Source organism: Benincasa hispida, chromosome 8 (genome assembly GCF_027475165.1).
Source record: "Benincasa hispida cultivar pf3 chromosome 8, pf3_genome.v1.1, whole genome shotgun sequence".
NCBI lineage: Eukaryota > Viridiplantae > Streptophyta > Magnoliopsida > Cucurbitales > Cucurbitaceae > Benincasa > Benincasa hispida.
In genome coordinates, this window is record NC_143485.1 from 10,869,103 (window position 1) to 10,889,248 (window position 20,146).

Consider the following 20,146-nt stretch of genomic DNA (forward strand, 5'->3'; position numbering starts at 1 on the left):
TTCTTCTTATGGCACCAAAATGTGGAAGAAGAAGAAGGGAGGTCAGGGAAAGCTAATCTCGCTGCTGTCTAAAAGGGCAAGAAGGCCAAGGTTGGAAAGAGAATTTGTTTCAATTGTAACCAGGAGGGATACTAGAAAAGAAATTGTCTTAAGTATTTGACAGAACATAAGAAGGCCAAACAAGGTAAATATTATTTACTCGTACTGGAAACTTGTTTAGTGGAGAATGATGATTCAATCTGGATAATAGATTCAGGGGTCATTAACCATGTTTGTTCTTCCTTTCAGGGAATTAGTTCCTAGCAGCAGCTGGAGACTAGGGAGATGACTACACGGGTCGGAACTGAGCACGTCATCTCCACTATGGCAGTGAGAGGACTTTGTTTAATTTTACATAAATTGAATTTATTATTAAACAATGTATATATAGTTCTTGATTTGAAAAGAAACTTGATTTTTGTATAATGCTTACTTGAACAAGACTATTCTCTGTCTTTTAATGTAAATAAAGTGTTTATTTACAAGAATGGTGCTCTTGTTTGTTCAGTTGACCATAAAGATTTATGGGATTCGAATCTTGAATGGAAGCGTGTTGCATCCTGCAAATCGAATTTTACATAAACAAAATCAGTGTACTAAAACAGAATATGTGTAGAATAAATATGTGAAATAGCATACTTTAGAGAAAGGAAAGAACTATTCTCACCTTTATAGATTCCCAAGCTCCTAGAACGTTCCTCTCGATATTCCAATGATCTTGAACACGAATGTCTCCTCGAACAATCTTGAACACGACCATGAGAATAACCTTGTTATTCTCAAGGATTCCAATAGAAGGATAGGCGATATCCAACTATTGGAAGAGGGTGAGGAGGAAAAACCTTTGGAGAGTAGAGAGGATTTCTTTTTTTGTTTTAGGGAAAAATTTGCACAAAAAATGGTTGAATTAATTAAATTTGCACATTAATTAAATATCTATTTATATATTAATTAATATCTATTTATACATTAAATCCAATTAAATATCATTTATACATTAAATCCAATTTAACATATAGGGTGAGGAGGAAAAATTTAACGTATAGAGTGATGATTCAATAGGGTGAGGAGGAAAAATTTGCACATTAATTAAATATCTATTTATATATTAAATCCAATTTAACGTATATATATTTAATTATCATAAACATCGTATGTCTATGTGCAACATCTCTCTATTTATTAATTAATTCTTTGTAAATCTAATTCACTTGAATTAATTATTTGAATCTCATTCAAATGTTTCTTTCCAACTTAATTTGAATTATAGATCACATCCATAATTAATTCCATATTAATCATATTAATAGACTATTTCCTCAAATTGATTTGAATAATTCAAATCATTCCTCCTTAATATCCTTTAGTGAGCTAACAAGGGGACTTGGTGTACCTGTAGATCAGAAACTCCAACGATATGAGATTAATTGGCTAAACTCATTACCTAAGTTAATCAATATTCGTTAATTATGGGTACACTCCACTAGAAACACACAACTGCACTCTTCTTACTATAGGTATATTTCTGTGTCCACGGATATAAACCAATAACCAAAAGTTAGTCCTTCACAAGTGTTCGTAACTCCAACTGGGTCAAATTGCCGTTTTACCGTTGGGTTACCTCTGACTTCTTAAGTACCAGTGCTCCTCTAATGGAAGGTGTGAATTCCATCTTGTATTATTATGTTTCCAACTCCCCGCTCGATCTTGTCCCCAAAATGATAGGTTTATTGAGTCGGCAAACTGACCTTTCACCCATACAAATCAAAGGATAATCCCTCATAAAGAGGATTTCATAATATACTTAAGATTAAGACTAAGTTGCCTAGGTCATCTTAGTGAAATAGAAACCTAAATAGTCAAAAGTGTTACAACTAGTGGTTACTATTTCGTGGTTTGGTCTTATGCAAACTCATTGCATAGGATACCCCCACTCGCATGTCACCTACATGAACGCGTTGGCTCATTGTGTTTGTATTAAATACAAAGTAGGTTGTATCCATAGTGTTGCAAGGATAAGGTACCTAGGCTTATCCCTATACTATATACCCTTTAGGTTGTATCTTGAACATTGATCCCTGTATGTCTCCACATATAGTTCAAGACAAAATAGAAAACCACATGACAACATTTATTGAATTAACATCTATAGCTCTTTATTGATGGCGGTTAATTAATAACACTTAATATCTACAAGTTTTAGGTCATAAAACCTAACATTGCCACAGAGCACAAAATTGCTAATCCATTTACGAAGACTGTCTCGGCTAAAGTGTTTGAGGGTCATCTGGAGAATCTAGATCTATGAGACATGTAAGTTGTATAATCTAGGGTAAGTGAGAGATGTGTAATGGGTATATGGATGCCCTAGTTTATTGTATTTATTTACTATAATCCTGCCTTTTGGATTATGATATCATGTACAACCCACTGACTAGAGTTTTAGTTCAAGTGGCAGTCCGTTGGGTTTTATGCCCTAAAACTCATAGATAGTAAGTGTTATTAATTAATCATCATCAATAAAGAGTTATAGATCTTAATTCAATAAATGACATTGTGTTTTTTTCTATTTTGTCTTAATAACTCTAAATCTAATAAACTAACATCCAAGACTGCCTTATCAGTCTTGAGCTGTATGTGGAGACATATAGGGATCAATGTTCATGATACAACCTAAAGGATCTATAGTATAGGAACTGTTATGTGTTAAGGGTGTTAGCATCTAAGGCCTTCCTTAATACTAAAATGTTCAAAACTGCAGTAACTCAAAGTAAAAGACAAAAAGTTTTCCCTAGAGAAAATGTTCGTCTTTGGCACCTAAGATTAGGTCAGAATTGAGAGATTGATTAAAAAAAGGACTTCTAAGTGAGTTAGAAGAAAATTCTATACCAGTATGTGAGTCATGCTTTGAAGGTAAAATGACTAAGAGACCTTTTGCTGGAAAAGATCACAGTGCCAAAAAACTCTTAGAACTTGTACATTCGGATCTTTGTGGTCCTATGAAAGTTAAGGCAAGATGAGGGTTTGAATATTTCATCACCTTTGACTATTCAAGGTATGGGTATGTTTACATATTGCAACATAAGTCTGAAGCTCTTGAAAAGTTCAATGAATACAAGGCAGATGTTGAGAATTCATTAGGTAAAACAATAAAGACACTTCGATCATATCGAGGAAAAGAGTATATGGATTTGAAATTTCAAGACTATTTAATAGAACATGAAATTGTATCCCAACTCCCAACACCTGGTACACCTCAACAAAATTGTGTATTAGAAAGGAGAAATCAAACCTGTTGGACATGATTCGGTTTATGATGAGTTACGCCCATTTGCCTGATCCACTCTGGGGTTATGCAGCATAGACTGCAGCCTATATTTTGAACTGTGTTCCATCCAAAAGTGTTTTTGGAACACCTTAGGAATTTATGGAATCGACGTAAAGGTACTTTACGCCATTTCAGGATTTGGAGTTGCTCAACATACATGCTTTAGGCTAATCCTATGAAATTGGAACCTTGTTCAAAACGATGCCTATCTGTAGGTTACCCTAAGGGAACGAGAGGTGGTTGTTTCTATGATGCTAAAGATAATAAAGTATTTATATCGATAAATGCTATATTTTTAGAAGAAGACAACATTAGGGAGCATAAACCGCACAGTAAGATAGTACTAAATGAATTTTCCAAAGACACTACTGAATCTTCAACAAGAGTTATTGAAGAGCCAAGTACACGAACAAGAGTTGTTGATGTTAGTTCATCTATTCAGTCATATCTACCTCAATCGTTGAGGGAACCTCGACGTAGTGGGAGGGTAGTGAACCTGCCTATAACCTTAATAGTCATATCTGATGGTGACATTAAGGATCCATTGTTTTATAAACAGACAATAGAGGATGTGATAAAGATGACCGGAACAAAAATATGGATCTAAAATGGAGTCTATGTATTTCAATTCAGTATGGGATCTTGTAGATCAACCTAATGGGATAAAACTTATAGGTTGCAAATGAACATACAAGAGAAAAAGGGGTACAGATGGTAAGGTGCAAACCTTTAAGGCTAGGCTGGTGACAAAAGGTTAAACCCAAGTTAAGGGACTTAACTACGAGGAGACTTTCTCACCTGTTGCCATGTTAAAGTTTATCTAGATACTCCTGTCCATTTCTGCATATTATGACTATAAGATTTGGCAAATGAACGTCAAGACTGCCTTTCTAAATGGTAATCTTGAGAAGACCATATATATGCAGCAACCTGAGGGATTCATAACCTAAGGTCAAGAGAAAAAAGTTTGCAAGCTTAATCGGTTCTTTAATGGACTGTAACAAGCTTCTCAATCTTGAAATATAATATTTGATATTGCGATCAAATCTTATGACTTTGATCAAAATGTTAATGAGCTTGGTGTTTACAAGAAAATCATCAACAGTTCAGTAGCTTTCTTAATGTTATACGTGTTGGGGTTGCTGCCCTAAATCTCATAGGGTCCTATAGTTTGTAAACTTTGTATGAACAAACTCTTATGTGATTAATAATATATAATATTTTTATTCACTTTGTCTATAAAATATGTGATATTTTAGTTGCATTAACCACAAACCAATAAACTATCATCCAAGGTTATCGTTGTAACTTAAACATGTATGTGGAGGCATACAGGTGGATCATGTTTAAATGATAACTTAAATGGTCTATAGTATATGGATAAGGTTGGGTACCTTATCCTTGTGACACTATGAGTATGGTCCGGTTTGTAGGTATTACAATTGTTGTAAAGTGCTAGAAATGATCTGATCTTGATAATTCATGTATTAGACATGCGAATGGAGATATTCTATACAAATGAGGTTGTATAAGACCAGACCACGAAATGTTTAGTCTCATTATATAACATCATTCATAATAGAGACTTTCATTACACCAGGATGACCATAGGTAACAATACCTTAATCCTGAGTGTTTCTGAACTCTTACTTGTGAGGGCGGTCCTTTGATTTATAAAGATGAGAGTTTCTAGATCGCCGACTCAACAAGCCTACCATTTGAGAATTCGTTTGATTGGGGAGGTAGGAACATAACTACACAAGATGGAATTCACTCCTTCCCCGAAGTAGGGGTAAGTAGATAAATTGCTCCCTTAAGGGCTAATTCTGGGTCTTGAACAATGTGGTGCCACACCTTCCCCTGGCCTAAGAAGGGTTTAGTCATAGTAGGACTATGATCTATTATTCATTAGAGGAATCAGTGGTACTTAAGGAGTTAGATGTAGCTACATGGGTAAAACGGTAATTTGGCCCAACTGTACTTTTGAGCAATTTGTGAAGGGTCATGGTACTGTTGGTTGGTTATATCCAATAGACACATATCTGTAGTGTGAAAAGTGCAGCTGTCGTTCTTCAGTGGAGTGCCAGACAATTAACGGATGGAGGATAATGTAATTAAAGAATTTAATTAATTATTCACGTACTGTTGGAGCTTCAAACTACAGGTCCATAAGGTCCCCTTAGTAGCTCAAAAGGATTTAGTTGATAATCAGTTTTTGGGTTAATTTGAATTGTTCAAATTAATTAGAGAGGATTTAATTATATATGATATAATTATATTGATTCAATTATATATGATATAATTGTTATAATGTATTTGATACATTATTTAATTGGAGGAAATAACTATTTGAATGAGATTCAAATAGTTGTTAAATTTAATATAAATATGATTTATATAATATTAAATTCCATAAAATAGAGAAAAAGAAACTACAATTTATATTATATATGATACAATATTAAAACTATAGATTATGTGTTATATTTGATATAACATATAGTTTAATATAAATAAGATATGATAAGTTAGTTATCATATTTATTTATGTTTATTTTATTATTTTTTCTAATTTCTCCCCAACCACCTTAGTGGGTGGTTAATTAGTTTTTGGGAAAATTTTGGAATAAATGAAAAATAGTTTTCTTTTCTTCCACACGGTCCATAAACACTGCATGATTGAAGTTTACTATATGATAAAGAACAGGTTTTGTGTTCTTCCTCAATCTTCTTCCTCCTTCAAACTTAAACTCACCCTCCTAACCAAAATAGTCAGAGCCCACAACTCTTGGATTCTCACCCTGAGTATACCGAAGGTTCCTAGTGGTTGTGTCTTCTGTTTTAGTTCGAGATTTCTTAAAGAGGGTCTTCAAGTTTGTTGCAGGCTTTGAGTTCGTGATAGATCGAAGGATATACAAGAAGAAACGTTCTTCAAAGGTATAATTTCTTGGACTCTGTTTCTTAATTAAAAGCATGTTGTAATTTATTTAAGAATGCATATCTATTTGTTTGTTGTAAATTTGTTTTTCAGTCAAAATGGAATTTGGACGATCTGTTTCCGCTCAAGGATCTCTTTTAAAATGGGTTCCTTCAATACGTACACGATATTCTACTCATTGGAAATGATATAGGTCTACTGATAAATATAAAACAGTGGTTGGCAGCTCAATTTCAAATAAAAGATTTGGAAGATGTGCAGTTTGTTCTGAACATTCAGATTTTTAGGGATTGTAAGAACAAATCGCTGGCCTTATCTCAGATATCGTACATTGACAAGATGCTTGTCAAGTATTTGATGTAAAACTCCAAGAGAGGCTTGCTACCTTTCAAGCAAGAAGTTTTCTTGTCCAAAGAACAATGTCCTAAGACACCTCAAGAAGTTGAGAAGATGGGACAAATCCCCTATGCATCGGTTGTTGGCAGCCTAATGTATGCAATATTATGTACTAGGCCCGACATTTTCTATATAATGGGGAGAGTCAATAGATACAAGTCTAATCAAAGGTTAGATCACTGGACAACTGATAACGGGCAGAAATGCACGTTATCATAGTGCTAAGTTCTTAAATAATGTTGGATTGCATTGATGAAATATGTTAACTTGCGTCCATTAAGTATCAGTTTCTTAATATTGCGGTTGCATGCGTCCAACGCATTAGAACAATTGATTTTTGTATTTTTGTGCATAATATGCATTAACGTAATGAAAAGATTGCGATCATAAGAATTCATTGGTCGAACGCAACTTCACCGCAAGGCTTTGCGTTGATCGTGCTCGCAAACATTCGCCTAAGAAGGATTGCAGCAACTTGGTCAGTGCAACAAGGTGGGCGCATCTGGCTGAAAGGCCAATTAAGAGCGATGGGATAGAAAGCTGATGACAGTCGAATCCAAATTAAGTTGACAGCCGATAACGGTCACAAAGTACATTAAGCTTTATCAGTGATAATTATTCGGCGCATCAATCAGGAATTAAAGTTGTCCCATCTGTACAACTAGGAGAGAGAAGTCGTCTTTCACCGCGGATGCTCTATAGATACCAAGGGCATTCTTTAAAGAAAGAGTTAACTAGTTGATCAGTTCGCACGTCTTTGTTCTTAGTTTTCTTTCATTTAAGGTGGACGCGAGGGAGAAAGTTGTGCCGGTAGATCGTTCTAGTAAGCTTGGGAGAGCGTCAGAAGCTCCAAGGGCTGAGAGAAGGCCAACACCTGTGGAAGGGGGAACATCTTTAGATCAGAATAGAGATTTCAATGTAAAAAGCCTCGGTTAGCAAGGAATTGCTACCAGGCTCTCTACCTTTACTTTCCATTGTCATTTTGTACTCAACTCATTTATGAAAATGGAATTTCCTTCTCTGTATTTGTTCACGTTCTGTTATTCACGCATGAGTAGCTAGATCAGTTGAATGGGTTGAAAAGTATTTAGCTAGCACAACTAGGGAATCTTCATTCTTTGCAATTATCTTGTTTATGTATGCTTCATTCGTTCATTAGAGATACTCGGGAGGGTAGTCTAAGGATAGGATCTAGACTTGGGAAGGTCAGGTTAGAATCTAGACTCGGAAGAGCCAGATTAGAACGCATAAACAAGAGATAGGCGCTTAGGAATGAGCACTATTTGTTAGCAACGTATCGCATACATCCTAGAGATAGGATATGATTTGTATGCGGTCACCTTGCTTTCATGCATTTTTCATCATCGCATAAGGACAAGAGTAGAAACTTAAGAATGAGCTCTATGTAGATTTTGCATTCAACACATGTGTCCTAGATTTAGGAGCATTGCATTTACATTGGAAAATGACTTGCTATGCATGGTTGTAACATGATCGCATTGTCTGACGCATTTCCGAGTAACGCTAGCTAAAGATCTTCACAACCCGTTCATTGCATACTCACTGCATCTATCAACGCAACTGTCCTTTCTCAAATCCGCCGTTTTAATTTATTTCTTTTTCATCAATGCAAACAACAAACCCAACACTTATTTATTTACTTGGTTACCGCAAAGTTGTCATAAAAATTACCAACACATTCGGTTTTCACAAGTCCCTGTGTTTGACCCTGGACTTACCAGGAAACTCAGAGGAATTTACACTTGGATTCCACTGGGGAAACTTGAGTGCATAACGCAATTCCATCAACGTATAACATCCATATTTCCACTTCATAAATACAAGCATCAACAACCATTAAAACCATCCTCAAATATCTTAGGAGAACGAGAGACTACATGCTTGTGTATGGGTCTAAGGATTTGATTCTTGCAGGATACACTGACTTTGATTTTCGGACTGATAGAGATTCTAGGAAATCTACTTCAATATTAGTATTCATTCTTAATGGAGGAGCTATAGTTTGCAGAAACACTAAGTTGTTGGGTTTTATGTCCTAAAACTCGTAGATAGTAAATGTAAATAATTGACTATCTTAAATAAAGAGTTATCAATGTTATTTCAATAAATTTTATTGATTGTGTTGTATTCTATTTTGTCTTAATAGCTCTAAGTCCAATAAACTAACATCTTAGGCTATCTTATGAGTCTTGAACTGTATGTGGAGACATACAAGCATAAACGTTCAAGATACAGCCTAAAGGGTTAACAGTATAGGGATAAGGTTGGATATCTTATCCTGGTATCTTATGAGTCTTGAACTGTATGTGGAGACAAACACAATGATCCACCATGTTCTTGTAGGTGACATGTGAGTAGGGGTATCCTATGTAATGAGTTTGCATAAGAACGGACTGCGAAATAGTAACCATTAGATGTAACGCCACTGACTAATTAGGTTTTTATTTGAATAGGATGCTCTAGGTAACTTAGTCTCAATCCTGAATGTATTATGAACACCTGTTTACGAGGGATTGTCCTTTGATTTGTATGGGTAAGAATGATCAGTTTATCGACTGAATAAGCCTACCATGTGGAAGAGAAGACCGAGTTGGGAGCTGAGAACATAATAATACAAGATGGAATTCAATCATTCCCAACATTAGGGTAAGTAGATGGGTGTTCCCTTAAGTGGTGTCTCTGAGACTTGAATAAAGAGCCATATCCTCTCACTGGCTTGAGAGGGATTTCCGTTTAATGGTTTGACCATAAACAGGTTGTTCATTAGAGAAGCATTGGTACTTAAGAATATAGAGGTAACTCATGGGTAAAATGATAATTTGGCCCAACCAGCATTACGAACAATCGAGACGGACTAACTTACTGTTATTGGTCTATATCCATAAACACATAAATATATTTGCAGTGAGAATAGTGCAATTGTGGATCTTTAGTGAAGTGTACCCACAGTTAACGAAATTTGTTAATGAGTTTAGCCAATTAATCTCATATCGTTGGAGCTTCTGTTATGTAGGTCCACGAAGTCCCTTTGTTAGCTCACTAAAGGATATTATGAGAAATGATTTGAATTGTTCAAATCAATTAATAAAATTGTATATTAATGTTATTAATATATAATTAATTATAGATATGATCTATAATTTAAATTATGTTAGAGAGAAATATTTGAATGAGTTTCAAATATTTAATTCATGTGAATTAGATTCATGAAGATTTAATTAATTATAATGTTAGAGAGGTGGGAAGCATATAAACATGTGGTGTTTATATTTTAATTAATTAACTATATATTAAATTAGATTTAATATATGATTATTTAATTAATGTACCAATTAATTAAATAAGGAGTTATTTAATTAATTGGCATCAATGATGAAAAGGAAAATACTTTGAGAAGGGACAAAGGGATAAACCCTTCTCCATATAAATTCATCATATTAGCCCATTTAGGGCAATCATTCATTTGTGCAAATATAAACCTAGCCTCCAAGACAATTCCTCTTTACACTCTTCCTAAAATCTCTCTACCTCTTCCTCTTCCAAGGGCTAGAGACTACTCATCAAACTCTTCGAATACTAGAGAATAAGAAGGTTATTCTTGTGGTAGTGTTAGTGATCATTGAGAAGACCTTCGTATGAAGACTAAGAGGAATCTCGAGAAGTATGGGAATCTATGAAAAGTAAGAATCGTTCATCCCTTTGTTTCTCCTTTACAATGCATGTTTAGTTTAATGTTTATCCTATTTCGTTCTATTTCAGTATGCTTGCTATCTTTAATTTCTTTTTAAATTGAAAAAATGAATGCAAGTCGTCTCACACTTTTGCTCGAGATTTGATCCCTAAACAAGCAAGGGTGCATCACTGACTCCACCATGGAGGCAGTATATGTAGCGACTTATGAAGCTGCTAAGAAGGCTGTATAGCTCAAGAAATTCTTGACTGATCTGGAAGATGTTCTAGACATGCCCATCATCTTTATTGTGATAATAACGATGTTGTGACATATTTTGGGAGAGCTCAGGAGCCACAAGTGTGGAAAGCATATTGAGCGCAAGTATCACCTGATTCATGAGATTGTGCATCAAGGGGACGTTGTCGTCACAAAGATCATTTTGGAGCACAAAGTTACTTATCCGTTTACAAGGGCTTTCACATCTAAGGTGTTTGATGGTCACCTGAAGAGTCTAGGTCTACGAGACAGGTCTCATCTAGTCTAGGACAAGTGGGAGATTTTACTTGGTGCGTATTGTATACCCTAGTTTCTTGTTTTTGTGTACTGTTATACTAGTCTGTACTTTCATTATGTAAACCCCACTATCTTTAAGACAAGTTAGAGATTGTGGGGGTTGATGCCTAAATCTTTTGGTCTTGTAGTTTTTAATTGTATTTATACAAACAATTTATTTATATAATAAAATAAGAAGTATTTTATTCAAAATTAAGTTTCATTAACCCATAAAAATGAATAAATAATATTCAAGGTTTCAACTGTAACTTAAACATGTATGTGGAGATATACAGGTGGATCATGTTTAAGTGATAACCTAAATAGTCTATAGTAGGATGACCGTAGGTGACTTGACTTGAATCCTGAGTGAGTTGTGAACTTTGCTTATGAAGGCAGTCCTTTGATTTGTATGGGTGAGAGTGGCCATATTCGCCGACTCAATGTGCCTACCATTTTGGAGATTTGTCTGTTGGGGAGCTGGGAACACAGCTATACAAGAAAGAATTCATTCATTCCCTAGTGTTAGGGTAAATAGAGAAATTGCTCATTTAAGGACTAATTATAGGGCTTGAACAATGTGGCGTTACACCCTCTCTTGGCCTGATAGGGGTTTGATTATAATTGAATTATAACTAATTGTTCATTAGAGGGATCAGTGGTGCTTAAGGAGTTAGATGTAACTACAGGGGAAAACTAGTAATTTTCTTAGTTGTACTAACGAGCAATTTGTGAAGGATCAATGCACTATTGATTGGTTATATCCAATGGACACAGAAATATATCTATAGTACGAAGAGTGCAACTGTCAGTTTTTAGTAGAGTGACTGACAATTGATAAAAGTTAATTAATTTAATTAAAAAGTTTAATTAATTAATGAAATACAATTGAAACTTCAATCTATAGGTTCATAAGGCCTCCTTGTTAGCTCAATAAGAATTAACAAAAATCAAATTAATTTTTTGGATTAATTTGAATTGCTCAAATTAATTAAAGAGAATTAATTATATGAGATATAATTAATATAATGTATATGATACATTATAATATAAAGTTTTAATGAAATAAATAAGTATTTTAATATGTTTCATTTATTAATTATATGAATGTGATTCATATAAAAGCTATAGGTTATATGAGAGATAATAAACCATAGGTTATATTATATGCGATATAATATAATATGATTTAATATTTATATATATTAAATTAGTATATATATAAATATTAATTAAGATTCAAATTTTCATTTTTTGAATTTTCGAAATTTAAATTATGGGGAGGGAGTTATAATAACCCCCTCAACCCACTCTCTCATATACTAACGTGAAGTTGGGTTTTTTTTTTCGAAAAAACAAAAATAAGATAGAGAATATAATTTTCTTCTTAATTTTGGATATCAGGTTTTTGCTATATGTGTTCTCTATGTTTTGCTCTAACAAATAAACTCTCCCTCAACTAAAAATTAATCACTGAACCCCACAACTCTCAGTGATTTTCTACCTAGAGAATAACAAGGATTCGCTTATGGTCATGTCCAGTTTTTGGAGTTCCATCGCTATGCTCATAAATTCGAGGAAGAGTTCAAATTCGAATTGTTCGTGGATTGAAGAGGATTCACGAAGAATTTTGGTCTTCAAGGGTAGGTGATCCTTTAATCCCTTCATCCTCTCTAAACTGTTAGGAAAACATGCTTAATTAGGTCTGTTTAATTCTAGTTTTCGTCCTCCGCATTATTCATTGATAACTGGCAGAAATGCCAGTTATTATAAGCCTTTTATTTAGAATCATGAGGGCTAATAAGTAGAAAACACAGTGATAATACTTAGAATTTGCAAAAAATTGAGTTTTGCGTCAATTAGCACCTAAATCCTCACTGACCCTAATATTATGCATTACTCCATGTCAAAGTGTCTATTTTTGTAGCTATCGCAGGAATCAAACGCATGCATTTGAAATAAGCTATCGCAGACAAACGCATGTGCTAAAGCCAGGCGATCACAAAGACAAACGCATGAGCTAAGCAATCGCAGACGGTAATCACAGGCGTCCAATGAATGGAAGTTGCGGTAATCGCATGCGTCCAACACATGGGAATTATGGTGACGAAATGGAGATTGCGGCCATGGAGTGATAGCCATAATAGAAGATCGCAAGATGGGTAGAACGCGTTGATAACTTCAGCTAAATAAGCTCGGACGCATACCTTGGGAGTATCAACAAGATAAGGCGATGTGACAATACCCATACCGTGACAAAAGCAGCAGTGAGCCATACTGTCATCATTATAGCTGTTGGCATCCAAACTCTATAAATAGCCCTTGGGACCTTCATTTTAAGATATCCGAATTTCTGCCTCAAGGCAGAAGTTTGTGATCACAGATGAGAGCTTGAAAGAGATTTTCAGTGAGAATTCTTCATCTCCACAACCCAGACCGAGTGACGATCGGAGCATTCGCCGAAGATAGAGCTCGAGAGAGACATCTCCACCATTCAACCATGGCACCACCGGGAGCCTTGACATAGAGTCTTTCCTTTCTCTTCTAATCTCTGTGTTGTATTACATTTTAGCTTAAGTTATTAAGATATTTTGTGATCAATACAAATCTTAACTTCTTCATTATCGTCTTCTTCATCATCTTCATTTCTATCGTAGTTTATCTTCAACATTTATTTATCAAAGACAATCACATGCTTAATCGTGTAGCCTAGAGATGGGACACATGAAACAACCCACCGAGAGGTATGCGTTGTGCGAGTATAGTGAGTTAATCCTCTTTGCTTGGTGAAAGGCTGTAGCAACGTCTGTCTATGGGATGTTGCATTGCTTGTGTATAAGTTAAATAGCCTCGTCTAACTGCCTGAGAAGGTAAGAGATGGAAAGCACTAAAGCAAAGTTCACATTGTTCCTAGAGATAGACACAATCTTATGCTCGATGCAAGCATGCATTATAGAGATATAGTCATGCAGCTGACCACCGAGAGGTGTGCGACGCGTTAGTGCAATGAGCTGGGATTACTCGGGCGATTTAAGATAATAAACATTACTATACGTTAATGGTTGTCGTGTCTCTACTTATTCTCATTGCAAATCTTCTATTGCTCAATCTATTTAGTTAGGAGTAAGAATAGTGTGTACATCCATTCAACTTCTTTTTACTTTTCTTTTCATCCCCTCAAACACATTGCTTCACAAGAATTATTGAGTGACAAGTCCTTGTGTTTGACCTCGGATTACCCAAGAAACTTGCGTTTGCGTTATACTTGACGCGAGCGTAAGAAAACTTGTGATAGGAACACATGGTCATTGCATATTAGTTTAACGCATCTTCATTCTGACGCATGACCTCAGACGCATGGGTGTAAACGCATAAGCCATGTCTAACGCATGAATTCATGTACAACCCCATCCGTCCATAATAAATAAATAAAACAAATCGTTTCCTAAATATCAACAAGTTTTTCGCACCGTTACTGGAGACTTGGCAGCTAATGTTTTGTGAAGTTTTTGTGTTTTCGCAGGCACCCTTTCAATCTTAGGCGTATTGTAGATTGTGCGATAAAGATGCAAACAATATTTGAAGTATAACCGATGCTCGAAAGTCAAATATTGACCCCGAGATAGAAAGGCTATCTGTCGCATGAATTGGAAGCAGTCTTAGGTGCATGTCAACCATCATACGCCCAACAATTGCTAGAAGCTCCAATGGTCAGGGCGAGCCCCCTTGACCCAAGCAGTTGAGAACCATCTCCTGCATAGGAGACTCCTTGTGGTGACAACACTTCAATTTCTCCAGGGACGTCTTCTACTCTATCTTTTACATTGATTTCTTAGTTTAGTTTATTATTTTTATTTATTGTTATTTTGGATATGCGGCTGCTTCCTTGGTTGTGGTGCGTTTGCTCCTTGTAGGTGCGATAATAACTCTCCTCGGTGCACAGTTACAACGGAAGAATCCTCTACATCCTTCAACGCATGTCTTCAATCACATGAACTCCAACGCATTGTCGCATGCATTTTTCTACTTAAGGTTCTGTTTTTGTTATCTTTTATGCCTTATCCTTTTGAAATTCTCTTTGTCTGACTGCGGTTCTTTACGATGCATCTATAATGGTACAAATAATTCACCGCATCCTCTAACTAGTATTGCAAGGCACCCCTTACTTTTAATAGCTTCTTCAAGTGTGAAAGTCTATAGTTTTATTGTGTGCAAACCCTTGCTCAAACATTTGTTATCACATTCTTGTTGAGTTTGTTTTTAGCTTGCAGTGAGAATGCTGCCACCCTCTAAGTTTGGGGGGGTGGCAGCGGTCTCGGAGAATTGTGTTCATAACATTGCGGTCATTTCCTTCAAAAAAAAAAAAAAGAAAAAAAGAAAAAAAAAAAAGAAAGAGCTTTTGAAAATTACAACTCCACTGCCAACACAATGGGGGAAACCCATGTTAACAAGAGTTGAGCTGTGAAAGGCACTTACCCATAGTTGGATGTCCGCATGACACCCGTGGGGGCAAGCCAAAACGAAGATAAGTCGCCAGGATCAACACAAAAGTGCAACTCCTCTGTTTGGCGCAAGCTAAATTAAGTAAAACATGAGTTGAGTTGAATATGGAATAGAACCGAAGTTGGATGCCCGCATGACACACATGGGGGTAAGCCAAAACGAAGAGTGTAACCAGGTTCAACGCCGCGTTAGATTAAATAAACGCATAAGCTTGAATTGTTTTGAACGAACGCATTCTCATGAGCTAAACACAAAGTTGCGGAGAATGAATAAAAAGTTTTTGAGTAAAGGCTTGCTGAATTTAACATAGAAAAGATCAATTTAAAAAAGAAACCGAAGTAGAGGAGAGCATTGCATCCATAGTTAGAGGCACAAGTAAATTATATTCTGAGAAGATGGTCATCGCAAAGAGACGTCGGATGGTGAGTTAAGAATTTTTTAAGTATAACGCATGCTTGAGGACAAGCATGATTCTAAGTTTGGGGGGTGATAACTGGCAGAAATGACCGTTATTATAAGCCTTTTATTTAGAATCATGAGGGCTAATAAGTAGAAAACGCGGTGATAATACTTAGAATTTGCAAAAAATTGAGTTTTGCGTCAATTAGCACCTAAATCCTCACTGACCCCAATATTATGCGTTACTCCATGCCAAAGTTTCTACTTTTGTAGCTATTGCAGGAATCAAACGCATGCGTTTGAAATAAGCTATCACAGACAAACGCATGCGCTGAAGCCAGGCGATTGCAAAAATAAACGCATGAGCTAAGAAATTGCAGACGGTATTCACATGCGTCCAACGCATGGAAGTTACGGTAATCGCATGAGTCCAACACATGGGAATTGCGGTAACCAAATGGAGATTGCGACCACAGAGTGATAGCCATAATAGAAGATCACAAGATGGGTAGAAGCATTGATAACTTCAGCTAAATTAAGCTCGGACGTATACCTTGGGAGTATCAATAAGATAAGGCGATGTGACAATGCCCATACCACGACAAAAGCAGCAGTGAGCCATACCGTCATCATTATAGCTGTCGGTGTCCAAACTCTATAAATAGCCCTTGGGACCTTCATTAAAAGACATCCGAGGCAGAAGTTTATGATCACAGATGAGAGCTTGAAAGAGATTTTCAGTAAGAATTCTTCATCTTCACAACCCAGATCGAGTGACGATCGGAGCATTCGCCGAAGATAGAGCTCGAGAGAGACATCTCCACCATTCAACCATGGCACCACCGGGAGCCTTGATGCAGAGTCCTTTCTTTCTCTTCTAATCTCTGTGTTGTATTACATTTTAGCTTAAGTTATTAAGATATTTTATAATCAATGCAAATCTTAACTCCTTCATTGCCGTCTTCTTCATCATCTACATCTCTATCATAGTTTATCTTCAACGTTTATTTATCAAAGACAATCGCATGCTTAATCGTGTAGCCTAGAGATAGGACGCATGAAACAACCCATCGAGAGGTGTGTGTTGTGCGAGTATAGTGAGTTAATCCTCTTTGCTTGGTGAAAGGCTGTAGCAACGCCTGTCTATGGGATGTTGCATTGCTTGTGTATAAGTTAAATAGCCACATCTAACTGCCTGAGAAGGTAAGAAGTGCTTTTACTGTCGTATGGAGGGTCATGTTCGTAGAAATTTCTTTAAACTTAAAAATAAGTAAGTGGAGATTAAGATAGTAGAAGAAAATAGCAATGTTAATAATACCAAAAGATACGATCTATGAAGCACAGACACAGATATGGTTACACGATATGGATATGTTCGAATACGGTGATTCGTCAATTTCTAAAAAACTAAGATACGGATACGTCTAAAGATACATCTAAGGATATGTCATTTTTTATACATTTTTTAATATATATATTTCTAAAAAACGAGGATACTGATACATTGAAGATACATTTTATTTTTCTTAAAAAAATCTAGAATATGGATAAATTCAGTATACAAGATAATAATAATAGCACAACATAGAATACAAACACTGAAATACAATATAAAAAAAGCAACATTTAAGATGTTGAAGTACAATAGTTAATAATATGCAATAGAAAAATGACTCATATTACAAAGAAGAAGAAGAATATTAGAGAGAGAAGTATGAAGATAAACGAAAAACATCTTCATTGAGTTGTTGAAGATATCCAAATAGTTTATATTTTAGTGGACTTTGTGGGGACTCAAATGTGAAGATGAAGATTAGATGATTCCAGGGTTTGGTCTTTTATTTATTTTTTTCTTTTTAGTTTTGGAGTTAAGTAGTAAGTTTTTTAAATAGGTTGCCTAGTTTTAGATTGTGAAAGATTAAATGAGTTGCTTGTCTTTTTTCTTTAAAAAAAAAGTACTCGTAGAAATAGATAAGTCAAATTGCATGTCAGATACGTATCTAGAAAATATCTAGAAGTATCGATATCCGATACATGTCTGATACACATTTTTTGCCTCACATGAAGTATCTGTGTTTCATAGGATACGATGCAATAGAAGTGTCGATGGTTGGAGATTGTCTAGCATGTATTCCTAATGCTATTCTTATTTAATTTAGTTATGGAATTACTTATTAATAGTTATTATACAGTCCCGTAAACATGATGTGTTTTCTTTCAATTTTTGTTTTCTTTCAATTTATATATAGCATTAACCAATAATTTATTGATAATGAATGATTTAAGTTACTTATTACTCTTTTTATATTATAATAATTGTCATAATGGAAACGTTTTTTCTTTCATAACATTTGTTATTTAATTACATTAATTGATAATGAATAATTTTATAGCAAGTTGAAGGGTCTAGTTTCATTGTTGCTGTGTATGGGAGAGTTTGCGTACTAGACGTTTTAGGGTGGCTTGGGTTTGTCTGCTTTGGTCTGGGGTAATATTCCAAGGCATTCATTTTATGTCTGGTTGCTGGTGAAAGATACGTTAGGCACTCGGGATTGGTTTAGGAGATGGGATCAATCGGTGGATAATGCTTGTCTGCTCTGTTTGGGTGAGATTGAGTCCAGGAATTATCTATTCTTTGTCTGTGTGTTTGGGCATGAAATTTGGGAGGGTTTGGTACGCTTGTTGGGTTCGTCTCATCGTGTTGCTGGGTAGGATGTGGAGTTGAGTTGGGTGTGTTGGGTGGGGTCTGGTAAGGGTGTGAGGAGTAAGTTATTTAAAGTCTTCTAGTGTACATCGATTTACTATATTTGGAAAGAGAGGAATCGTCGGTTACACGGCGGTCAGTCAAAATTGGCGTTTATTGTGTTTCAGCTTATTGTATCTATGGTTCATGCGCATGCTGCTTCGTGGCGGATTGATCTTTATGGACTTATCTAGTTTGTCTGATTTCTTCATTCTTTGTTTGGATGCTTTAACCCTGTTTGTCCAATTTCTGAGGTCCCCGAATTGTGAGGTGTTTTTTGTTCTTTTGGATATTTGGTTATTTGTTTGTATTGACCTTTTTGTTGGTTATGTTTTTTTGCCACTGTGCATCTTTATAGGTGCTATTTTTGTGTTTGTGCCTTGATCTCGGACTGTGGGATCCCTCTTGTTTTTGTATTATAATATTTCCTATTAAAAAGAAAAAAGTTGAAAGGGTTCAACGAAGGGCATTTGCTTAAAAAGGGGAATATAAAAAGTTTTCAAAATAATGCAATAATTATTCATCTTTTAATATTCTATACCCAAAAATGGAATAATTCATTATTATAGATATCTTCTATTCGTTTCATGCATTTGTAAGGAGATGTAATGTTAAAAAAAAAAAAAAAAAAAAAATCTTCTTTGAATAAAGAAATTGACTCAAAGTATATTTCAATATTTTTTTAATCTTTATGTTATTTTAAATTTTAGATTTATTGGTTTCATTATATTTACAAAGTAAATTAGCATAATACTATCCTTCTTTTAGAAATATGAGAGTAAGATTTGAGAAAGGAGATAAACAAGTTCTCGAAAGTCAAAGTCATGGATCCGTCCAAAGAAAACAAAAGAGAACTCTCCACGATTATTGAAGAAAAAATCAAGAAAAATATAAATTAATGTATCCAACTTGTGACGCGTAGTATTAATTTAATTTACTTCAATTCCTCAAATTTATTTATTTGAGATTGAATTAACGGTTTGTTCTATGTTAAACAATTTTGAATGTTAAAATAATTAAAATTAGTTTTATATTTATTAAATTTTACCATAAAAATTATAATTTAAAATAAGTTAAAATATATTTTAGTTATCTCATATTTATTAACAAGGAAAGAGAGTAAAGAGTTAGAAAAGTTTTAATTTCATTTTATGAAGATTTAAAGGTCTCATCACACAATCAGTAGTATCGAATTTCAAAAAGTGATGAAACCCTCAATTCATCATACCACTAAACATATGGATTTTTTTCCACTCATTGTTTTAAATGTTGAAAATAAATAAAAATAAATTGATAATTTGTTGAATAATTTATAATTGTAATAGACAGATTATAATTGATTGAAAAATATATTAGAGTTAAAAATAATTTAAATACGGCAATAATAATTTATATTCCCTCTTAACCAAGTATCCTTAAGCCATACAATTATTCATTATCAATTAATGGAATTAAATAACATATATTATGAAAGAAAAAACGTTTCCGTTATGACAATTATTATTGATTGAAAATCAGATTGAGTTAAAAATAATTTAAATACAACAATAATTG